Source organism: Vigna unguiculata, chromosome 6, assembly GCF_037176805.1.
Source record: "Vigna unguiculata cultivar grain cowpea cultivar isolate G323 ecotype 2 chromosome 6, ASM3717680v1, whole genome shotgun sequence".
Classification (NCBI taxonomy): domain Eukaryota; kingdom Viridiplantae; phylum Streptophyta; class Magnoliopsida; order Fabales; family Fabaceae; genus Vigna; species Vigna unguiculata.
The window spans coordinates 42,766,495-42,778,743 of record NC_140797.1 but is presented as its reverse complement, the minus strand read 5'-3'; the positions used below and the strand labels follow the sequence as shown (position 1 = coordinate 42,778,743).

General features: G+C 26.1%; 1 pseudogene; it reads left to right on the top strand.

Moving 5' to 3' along the window:
* Positions 1-2,788: 2,788 nt before the first annotated feature.
* LOC114188583 (putative lipid-binding protein AIR1B pseudogene) lies at positions 2,789-3,372 on the top strand (annotated as a pseudogene).
* Positions 3,373-12,249: the final 8,877 nt, after the last annotated feature.

Below are 12,249 nucleotides of genomic sequence, written 5' to 3'. Positions count from 1 at the left end.
TGTTGTTCTCCTTTCAAGGGATCTAATTTATCTTGCTCTCGCTATCTTTGTTTATCGTCTCGTACTGAAACTCTCAATGTACTTAATTAGCGTTGAGTGTACAAAATCATTCAGGACATGTTTATCTTTTCATATGCAAACTCTCAAATTTCAATTAAACTCAACTTATTACGATTTTAACTGTTGTAACTAGAAGAAGAAACTTATATTTGTAGTAATAATTTAATTTTTTTTGACTCCATCTCTATATTTAAAATATAAGCTCAAATTAATCATTCGTTATCCAGAGACCATTAATATTTTGACAATATTTTGACCACTTTATCTTACAAAATAATGTGTTGTCTTTTAAGTGATTTTTGAATATTGAGAATAAGAAAAAGAAAATGAAAAACCACTTAGAAAAGAACACCTAAAATGATAAGAGAAAATTATTAAAATTTAGTAATCAAAAATTCATTTTTCAAGTTTCTCTATTTTTATAACCACGTCCGAAATTCAGAGACTACTAGTGTGTTTGATTTCACGTCTCATTGACGTGTAATTGCTTTTCCAACACAAAATCATGTTAGATTTAGTTTTAAACATGATTTTAAATTGAAAAATTCACATTCAAATAGAAGCTAATTCTGCGTCACCAGAAATGATTCTTCCAAAATCAATTTTTCAAAAGCACTCCCAAACACGCTCTATGGGTGTGTGTTTGTTTTCACGTTTAAGATATAAAATTTGAATTAAAAAATCTTGAAAGTTGGGAGGACTGTTACATTCAAAGCAACAGCATACATACTTTTAGGTTTCCTTTTTCAAAGTCGTTGCAGGAATTGAAGGAAACTTGAATTCCAAACATACACTATAATAGGAGCACCTTTGTCCAAGTTTAGGTTGTATATAATTAATTTTTTTATGTTTAATTAGTCGGATGGTACCCACTTTTGTTCGGATGTGTCAGTTCAGCATTCGTTCTTAAAATCGTGTCAATTGAGTCTTTTTCAAACAAAAATTATTAACGCAGTTAACAATATTGATATTTAAAATGATTTACAAAATTAAATATTGATATTAATATTAAGATTTAGTGGTAAAAGTTATGAATAAAGTTAACCGTGTTAATAATTTTTTTAAAAAATAATCTAATTGAGACACTTTTTTCAAAAATTGAGACTCAATTGACATTTTTTTAAAAGCAGATACCAAACTGACACATCTAAATGAGAGTGAGTATTATCCAATTAATTAAACTATTTTTCTAATACCAACTAGTACTATTATTCGGTTTTCGGGACTAATTTCCTTCAATTATATCATATGAAAAGAAAGATTTATAAATTAATTATTTAAATTGGTATTGTATATATGAATTTGACTAATTTCTTATTATATTTTAATATTTGTAGTTATTTATACTATGATTTAACATTGATCCCTCTATCGTGTATCTTCATAAAATACTAAGATTTCTAATAATAAATATTATCATTTAATACAAAACTCTAGTTCCTAAAATATTGTTTGAATGCTCTGGCACAGTGATTAAAAATATTTAATTAACTTGTATTGAATCAAAAACTATCCTTGACCTCTTTGTTACTTTTTTGTATCTTTTCGATATAAAGCGAGACTACATTAGTTACTCTTAACCACACGCGTGTGTATATATATATATATATATATATATATATATATATATTCTTTCTCTTTCGTTTTAGCGGTCATATTTTGGAAATATTTATAGGATTAACTAAGTTTGAAGCGCTTATTATATTTTTAATTAAGTTTTATTATTATTTTTTTATTAAGTATTCAAAATATTTATATATTCTTACTAAGTCATTTTCGTTTAATTTTTTCTTTAAGTTAGTAATGTGATCATTATATTATTTTTTCAGTAATTTGTTTACTTGTAGTCATGGTTTAAGAATTGTAATATTTTGTAATTAATATAAAACGATATTATAATTAATATAAAATTATAAGTGACTCTTATTATTCTCATAAATAATTAATGGAGTGTCTCTATCATTATCATTCTCGATTATCCAACACGTATTAAATAAAAGTATGTAATGTCATTCTATACTTATTGCCAAAACCTCTCATTTTTAATATGTGAAGACAAACAAACAAGATAATGAAACAATATAACACTCAAACCATTCAATTAACAAAAAATATTATAGAAGAAATATTCAATTTAAAAGTATACAAATTTTAAACACTCAATATACTAAATAAATTTAATAAGAAGTAAATTGAAAATATTAGTACTTGACACTTACTTAATCCATTTTTATTGAAGTGTAATTTTCAAAATTTAGTACATTTTTAATTACTCTTTTATTGTTTATGTTCTTATTTTTTTTAATATAATCTTATATTACATATATGCAGATATTATTATAAAAAAAAGATAAAACAGGAAACTTTAAAAGAATATTATTATAGAAAAAAATATTCCGTATATAAATTTACCCAGAACAATCTTGAGCAACACCAAAATTACGGAAATAGTACGATTTTGGAAAAGAGGTAATGCGTACGTTTTCAATTACGTGTAAAGATGTGTCGTCCTCCAACTTAAGAAATTAAAAAAAAAAACAGTAAAAAACGAAATACACAAATAACATAAAAGCATACAAATTTTAATATTGTTTTGAGAAATTTATGTAGGTTTGCGTGAGTAGTGTAAACTTCATCAGTTACCGATCAAGGGTCCAAGGCATAAAGTTTGGCCATCATTAATATCCGAAACTAAGCATGTGAAAAGAAGAAAAAAACCACACATCTTCTCTCTATAAATTGTGGCAAATTTCAACAACCTTTGACCAGCAAGAACACTTTGTTGAGGTATTGAGAACCTTCAAGAGAAACTGGTGACTGTAGTTGTTTGGAAAATGGGTTCGAAGAGTGTTGCCCCCGTTGCCCTTATGCTCTCTCTGAACCTGCTTTTGTTTTCCATGGTGAGCTGCAACGCCCAAATCGCCCATCACAACAAACCGATTAAGTGCCCGGCAGTGCAAGTTTGCGCCAACATTTTGCAGCCACCTTATCAACCTGACCGTAATTGCTGTCCCCTCATCAGTGGTCTTGTTGACCTTGATGCCGCCGTGTGTCTCTGCGCTGTTCTCAAGCTCAACGTCGGGGGAATAATCACCGTTAACCTAGACCTTCTCGTCAACCTTCTATTAAACGCCTGCGGACGCAAACAGACAACCTACACTTGCAAATAAACACAAGATGTTCTGTTACTTCCTACACCCTTCTCTTTGTTTTCCCGTGTTTTATAAGTTAAGGATGTTATTACTATTAGTGTCTGCTTCATGTTGTGGACACTGTAATAATATTATAGCAATAAATGAATGTTTGGTATAACTTGTGCTCTTTGTTCTTGTGAACGAGGGTTTTATCTTCCTCCTCGCTTTCTTTGTTTATCGTGTTGCTACTGAAACATGATGAGAACTGAGTCATGGTTATTAAATTTGTTTTCCGTTTAGGGACTAAGCACCTATTTTCAAGACTCAATTTGTTTTTAAAGTTTTTGTGTACAACTTTCCACCGTTCAATCTCTCCTTCTTTCTTCCGTACAATTTCTTCTGACTTTCACCGCTTGGTTGTTCAGACGATTAGAGTAACTGTCTATATGTCTCTGATGTTTAAGTCAGGTTAAGTCCCTTCGAGTAAGTGCAATTAACGTTGTAATAAATGTGAAGTAAAAGTCTTCAACAATTTACCTTGGACTCCTATTTATAGTTTTTGACATGGTCCGTGATTAAGGTTTTTTTAATCATAGTCCAATTGCTTTTTAAACTTGATTACTGACTTATATTATTTTAATTTACTTTAACTTACCAATTTAGTTTTGGTGCGACCGCGTGATCGGAGGGCCGTGCGTCCTGACAGAGTTCCTCCTGATATGACGACAAAGTTGAATTGGAATGAACGGTGGAAGCCATTCGGTCGTGAGCTCTCTTAAACCACTAGGGAGATATTGCAACATCAACAATCCAAGAGATCGTCCGCCTGTAACGGACGGTCTTCGACCGCTTATCCTTGAGTTGTCTTATCGATGGTCTAGCTAGAATGTCGATCGGTCATACATTACAATTTTGTATGCTTGTATTTCTTTTGGATTTTGTATTCTCTTTGAGTACAGGGTGGGTGGAAAGTAGAAAAGGCGTTGATTTGTTCAAGTAATGATATTAAAATCAGTTTGCATCTTTTGAACATAATGTTTTCGTTATAATTTGCTTTCCGTCCTAAACATGAAATGGGAACTGGAGTGTGAAATATTTCAGTAAGATAAGCGATCTATATGACAATGTTAAAGTAACTATCTAGTGTCGTATATTTTATTCGGATGACATATATTCTATCAATGTTTTAACTGTTTCAAAGTTTTGTCCGATAATAGTGATAGATAAGATTTGGGTTTTTTTTTTTAAAGAAGTGTTATTATTAAAAACTTGAATGTTGTACAGTGATAGATAGATGTCGATACTCAAAACTTAAATTTCATCACTAATATTCAAATTCCATCAATCTTAATATTGACATTTAATACAATACAAAACAAGTAAACAAAAAAAAAAAAAAATCAACCATATATAAGAATTATCATTCAATTTGTATTTATAAAAATACTCACATTCAATAAATTAAAGATAGTAGAAGAAAAAATTATTTTTTTTAGCAAAAATATATTCCTCAAATAAAATTTAGAGAGAATCCGAATTAAGTTGTAGTATTATTATTTATTTATTTGAGAGAAAAATCTTTTGTGTGTTTGGAACAAGACTAAAATCAAGGAAATTTTTAACATTATTTTTATTTATTCGAAAAATCTTTTACTTAAACAATAATATGACAAAAAAAAGAAGTAAGGATCGGATCTTTTTCTATTTTCACTAAATATCAGATGAATTAGTTTAAACAACATAATAAAATTAGTTTTTATAGATATTTTCAAAAATATTATTTTTATATAATTTAAATGATCAATATATAAACTAAAGTTTGTTCAAACATGAATTTATCTTAATTAAAGTTGTTCATATTACGTTTCAAGTGAATTATGTTCAAAGTGCAGCTGTCCCATAGAAATTCCACTCGTATATTTTATATTAGGCTTAATTAGTCGAATAGTACCCGCTTTTGTTTGGAAGTTTCAGTTCTCTACCCATTTTTAAAAAAAGTTTTAATTTCGTATCAATTTTTGAAAATATGATTTAAGTAAGTCCCTTTCAAAAAAAAGAAATATTAACGCGGTTAACGGTGTGCCACGTGTAAGCATTTGGTTTTGTTCATTTTTTAATTTTTTTTAATTAAAAAATATTGTAACGTGTCAAATCCTTGGTTTGTGACATTGTCAGTGTCACGTTGTGTCTATTTGTTTCAATTTAGTACCCATATTTGTTTTAATTTAGTTTCCACTTTATTTGTTTCAATCTTGTCCGAATATTTTTTTACAAAGTAGAAAAATATTGTGTCTTCCTTAAGACTAAATTTATTATTTATATAAATGTTATATTAATATTTGTTATTAAAAATGACTTACAAAATTAATTACTCATATTTATATTAAAAATGATGTCATAACATATTATATTTTTTTTCTTAATTATTAATCCACAACTAAACTTTAATATAAATATCAATACTTAATTTTGTAAGTCTTTTTTAGTAACAAATATCAATATAACATTTATATAAATAATAAATTTTGTCTTCAAAGAGATACAATATTTCTCTATTTAAATAAATATTTGAACTAAATTGAAACAAATAGAGTGAGTACTAAATTGAAATAAATAGACACATATGGGGACTAAATTGAAATCAAGACGATGACACTTGACAAGACACTGACACATGACAGTACCTTGCCATGTGGCAATGCCACGTGTCACACAAAGAATTTGACACGTAGCATTTAAAAAAATTAAAAAAATTACAAATTAAAAAAATGAAAAAAATCAGAGGCTAACACGGGCACGCCATTAATGGCGTTATTTTTTTTTTGAATGAGACCTAATTGAAACAATTTTTTCAAAAATTAAGATAAAATTGAAACTTTTTTAAGAACTGATACAAAATTGAAACTTTCGAATAAAAACGGATACTATTCGACTAATTAAGCCTTTATATTATTTTAAAGGTCATCACGAAGCAATGTCATGTCGCAAGATTTGTTGGCATCTGGCGATGCATCCCAGTAAAACATAATTATTAAATAATGATTAATTTTATAATTAAAAATTAATTTATAAACTAATTCTTTAATCAAAACTTAAATAGTTATTATTTAGGTGTATAATTTTTCTATATATGAATCTTCTTAGTCGATAAAATTTTAAATATATTTTAAAAGTTTAACTATGATAATTCTCATGGAAGATCTTATATATGTTTGTTCATTTTAATTATCAATTATCTAATGATATATCTAATAATAATATTCTCCTAATTAAGGTTACAATTATATCATAACTTTGGATAATATAAATTAGCATTGATTTTCTCACTATATAAATTAGCATTGATTTAAAAAAAAAATTATTTAATATTTTCTTATATTTATTTTTTATTCAATGTAATTCTTATATTTTTCTAAAATTAGTGAATGTTGATTTAATGACAAAGAACGAATTGAGTTTTTTTTTTTAAATATAAAAAATTATATTGAGGAAAAAATAAACAAATAAAATCATTGAATTATTATTACAAATATAAAAATTAAATAATAATATTAAGCCAATGAATAACTAATAGATAAAAAACTAATTTATATGTATAATTATGAAATATAATATTTTATCTTTTAGACTCTATCTTCTTAGAAGAAATATATTTACTGTACTAAAATTAGTTCTCACGTAAGGACGGAATCAGGCTAAAACAGTGGACCGAGATAGGATCATAAGCTTAGCGTACATCTAAAAATTATATATACATTAATATCATATGTTTTTTAAAATGATAAAAGTACATATAATAAAAATATACAGTTACAAAGAAATCTAACTAAACATAAGTTTTAAAAACTACAAAAAACGTAAATGTTAATAATTAGTTTTGTAGGTAGAAAAAATTGTAAACTTATAATAAAAATAATTAATATATTTTTTATTCACAAAAATAAATACATTAAACAACGATAATTGAAATTTCTCAACTTATACATAAAACAATATATAGTAAAAAGAAAAAATATAAAAGACAATAATATAATTCCTCCTATCTATATGATGATGCAGCAGACTAAAATTTGCATTGTATATTAATATTTTATATATTGATTACCACTGGAGACTAAAATTTGCATTGTATATTAATATTTTATTTTTAAAATATATTTTTTTTGTGATAAATTGAATTAATTACAAAATTATATTGTTTATGAAATATTATTATTTGTAAAAAAATTGATTAAGGATTTTCTCGCCAATAGAAAAAAGAAGAAGTAGAAAATAATGTGTCATGCTTATAATAAGATTTTTTGCCCATAAAAAATCTTATAAATCGTCTATCCAAAATTTATTTAATATTGCGGGTTTTTTCCACCCCAAATTGTAAGACATTGTTTTGAGATCTTCTTGTTACTCTTTCATACGACTTTTTTCAATAATTTATTGTATTAATTATTATTTTTTATTTATTAAATGTTATTAATTGTTTTAATCACAAATAATATAATAACGGCTAAAATACAAAATTAATCCGTTGAATTTTATAGTTTATTCATAATACATTATTAGTAAGAAATGCTAAATTTAAGATTTTACACTACATTTAATTGTTCTCCAATATAATTTAGAATATATATTCGTTACACCATAAAATACTTTATAAAAACTCTCTATTAGATAATACTAACATAATATAAAATTAATTTAAGATTAAATCTTAAGTAAAACCATAAATTATAAAAATAAAAATATATTATCTTAAAAGCAACTCTTCCTCCAAAAGTTTTTAAGAACAATTATTAGTAAATCAAAAACCTTTAAAACAGTTTATATTGAAACAAAAAATTCAGTCTTAATTACTTGCTCAAAATAATACTTTAATGTTCTTTGAAAAGTATTTAATTAATTCACTATTGATTAAAACTACCGTTAACTTCTAAGTTATCTTTATATCTTAACTTTTGACAAGTTGATACAGTTATAATATAATAATAATAATAATAATAATAATAATTATTATTATTATTATTATTGTTATTATTATTATTTTATAATATATTAACTGTGAATTGTTATATTTAGGATATATGTTTAAAAATTACATCTCATAACACCTCCTCATTAAAAATGATATTAAATTTAATCTAATTTCTTAACCACAATTTTTTTTCTATTTTAAAAGCATCTTCGTAGTAATAAATAATAAAAAATATTAAAGTATTTACGTTAAATTAAAAGTTATAAATCTATCTCTAAAACGATGTGTAATAGTGAATAAAAATATTATTTTAATCTAAATCACATAAATATAATTTTTTTACAATTAAGAAAATAATATATATATTATATTTGATTTTAATAAAATCATGTTAAAATAAATAATATTTTAATAACACAAATATTTATAATTTAAGCAACTCCAGTATATATTATTTAAATTTTAAGCAACTCATGTATTTCCTTTTTTTTGGTTAAATTTTTTGTTTCTATTCAAGTGATTGTCATTTAATTTTTTTTTATTATTTAAGTGATGTGATTATTATTTTTATTGTCATCTTTTTTTTTTTTTTATCTTTAACTTTGTCGATAAGTTAGAGGTAATACACACCTAATTAATAAAAAAATAAAATAATAAACATTTAATTAAAAAATTTTAAATACCTAATATGCAAAAGAATTTAATAAATACTTAATTAAAATACTTAAATTTATAAATAACATTTAAAACCTGATTAAGTATGTTTTAATGAGTAAGTTAGGCAGTTATATTTGAGTTGAAAATTGTAAAATTATGTCTTTGTTATGAATTAATGATTGTCCATTGATTTGATACATTTACTCATATGATTCATTACTCTTTATGGTAGATATTTGTATTAACTAAGTTGATTTGTTTCCTTTATGGATTACATATTGTATCTATAAATAGGACTCTTCCTATCAATAATAAGACATAGATGAGTTGCTCCCTATTCTCTCATTCTATAGTCTCTCTTGTTTCTTCTCTTCTCTATTATCTGTCGTCATTCTCTATGTTATTCGCTTTATTTCATAACACGTTATCAGCACCATGCTCCAACCAATTGAGGACTAGTGGAAGTTTTTTCTCTATAACGACAGTGTTATGCGTGTCTCAATCCAGGCTTTTTCTAATCTTTTCTCAAATTATAATTTTACCTTATATTCTTCCTCTTGTGATAAGAATTATTTAACTTTATCAATTTTCATCTTCATCTTATTATTTTCATTTTTATTATGACGGTGATTATTATTATTATTAATATTATTATGTTATATGCTAGTTCTAAACACGCGAAAAGTTGTAAAATTTGGATTTGTGACTCTTGATATTACAAGGAAGAATTCCTTATATTGGAATTTTAAATGTTGAAATACATTTATATGCAATTGATATTGGGATACCATTGAATAAAGAAATAAAGCATCTAAGCAATTAATTTGCTCATGCGACAAAAATATTGTGAAAAGAGATTTCACAAATATTATGGATTTATTTCATGTCTATGTATGGCTGGCTGGACAAAGCAATAAAGATTTTGATGAAAAATCATGAGATCCGCCTAATATGCTTCATTCCCAGAAGTGAATGCAGCAATAAATATATGAATTTATTTCATTACTTCATGCCTTTGTATGGCTGAACAAAGCAATGAGCTTTTGATAGAAAATCAAGAAACCTGTCCAAATTGGTTCTGCTCCATTCCCAGAAGTGAATGCCGCAACATTTGATTTATATTTTCATGATCGTGATCATGATATTGATTATGGACATGGTTATAAAGAAAATTTCAAAGACACATTTTGTCACCAGAAGTGACACAATAATGTGAAAAAGGGTAAAGAAAAATGTGAAAATGCTGACAAAAAGATGAAAGTATATATTATCATTATGGTGGTAAAGGCCATTTGAGTTGTACTTATTGTACACCAAAGCATCTTACAAATAATGAGAAAAACATAGAAACATATTTTACTTATGAAGATGGTGATTTTGATTATGGCCATATGGATGCTACTCATCTTAATATTGTTATTTTCTTTGCTAAAGCAAATGAAAGCATTGATCACCTAATTGATTATGAGAGTGTTAAAAAAAAAATCTCATATTGATATTTACGTTTATATGAAAAACGAATGTTTTGCACTAGTACCAAAAGATATGCGTCTTATTGATAGTGCAACAACTTATACAATTCTCAAGAGTAATAAATTTTTCTCTTGTTTGATAATGTGAGACATCGATGTTAGTATTATTTATAGTACTACAAATATATTTGAAGACTCTAAAAGAGCTACTATACTTCTACCAAGAAGTTGAATAGAAACTTATTAAGTTTCAATGATATTTGTCTGAATGGATATTATATTGAGACAAACAATGAAAAAGATATGAAATATCTTTATATCTCTATGATTGAGTTGAAAAAGAAAGTGTATTGGAGAAATTATCAACATTCTCTTATAGTTTGTACTACAAGTTTATTAGTACAATTAAAATGCATGTCATGGTAAACCAGAAGTTTACAAATCAAAATGATTACCTTGTTTGACATGATCAGTTATTATGATGCGAAAAAAAAAAAAGGGTTGAAAAACTCATGTGGACACGTTTGAAGCGTGGTAGACCTATTGGTTCCAAAGATAAAAACTCTTAGAATGAGAAAGGGAGCTAATATGCAAAATGACCTAATCGAAAAGGTTGAAATCCCAAAAAGATTCATTTGACATAATTAATGGTTCGGTTCCAGAAGAACCTCAGGTACCTGAAATGGTTGAAAATGATGAGATCTCAATAAATTATGTCATCAATCATATAATATGGAACCAAAATAAAGTTAACATTGACGAAACTTTTACTTATAACATAGCGATGAATGCTATGAATGACAATGAGGATCAATAAGCAATGATCATTGAAGATTGTCGGCAAAGAAAAGATTGGCCAAAATGAAAATATGCAAAGAAGCATAATTATATTTGTTTGCTAAACGAAAGGTTTTTGAACATATAGTTCGCACACCTGAAGTTATGAAACCCGTTGGGTACATATGAATTTTTGCGCAAAAATCAAATTAAGAATGATGAAATTGTTAGATACAAAGCACAATTGGTTGCTCAAGGTTGTTCACAAAACCTTGTATTGATTTGTGAAAAAACATATTCACTAGTATTGGATGCAACAACATTGCAATATTCGATTATCCTAGTTGCACAACAAGGTTTGCATTTACATCTAATGGATGATGTTACAACCTATTCGTACGATTCTTTTGAGAATCATATTTATATGAAAATCCCTGAAGGATTTTATTTGCCCAACAAGACAAATTCTTAATAGGGTTATTCAATAAAATTGAACATGCTCTTTTATTGATTAAAGAAATCAAGACGTGTGTGGCATAACCGTCTTATTGAGTACTTATTAAAAGAAGGATATAAAAAATGATCCTATTTGGTCTTGTATTTATATGAAAAGATCCAAATAATGAATTTGCCATAATTATTGTTTATGTAGATGACATAAACGTCGTTGAAACTACTAATAAGCTCACAAGGCAATTGAAAGAATTTGAGATTAATGATCTTTGAAGGGCAAAATCTTGTTTGAAATTAGAAATTGAGTATTTAAATAAAAGTATTTTTATACGTCAAGAGGCTTATATGATTAAGGTACTTAAAATGTTCTAAATGGACAAGTCATGTTCATTATGCACTCCAATAGTTGTGAGGTCGTTAGATGTTGATAAAGACTCTTCTTAGACCTCAAGAAAATGATGAAAATCTTTTTGGTCTAGAAGCACCATATCTTAGTGTCATAGAAACACTAATGTATCTTGCGAATTATACTCGATCTAATATTGCATTTGCTATAAATTTGTTAAGCAAGATATAGTTCTTCAACTACAAGAAGAAAATGGTTTGGAGTAAAACATATACTTCGTTACTTTAAGGGTACTACGAATATATTCCATCCAAATGATTCAAATTCAGACCAATGGGTTATGGATATGCATGTTATTTTACATATTCTTACAATGTCACA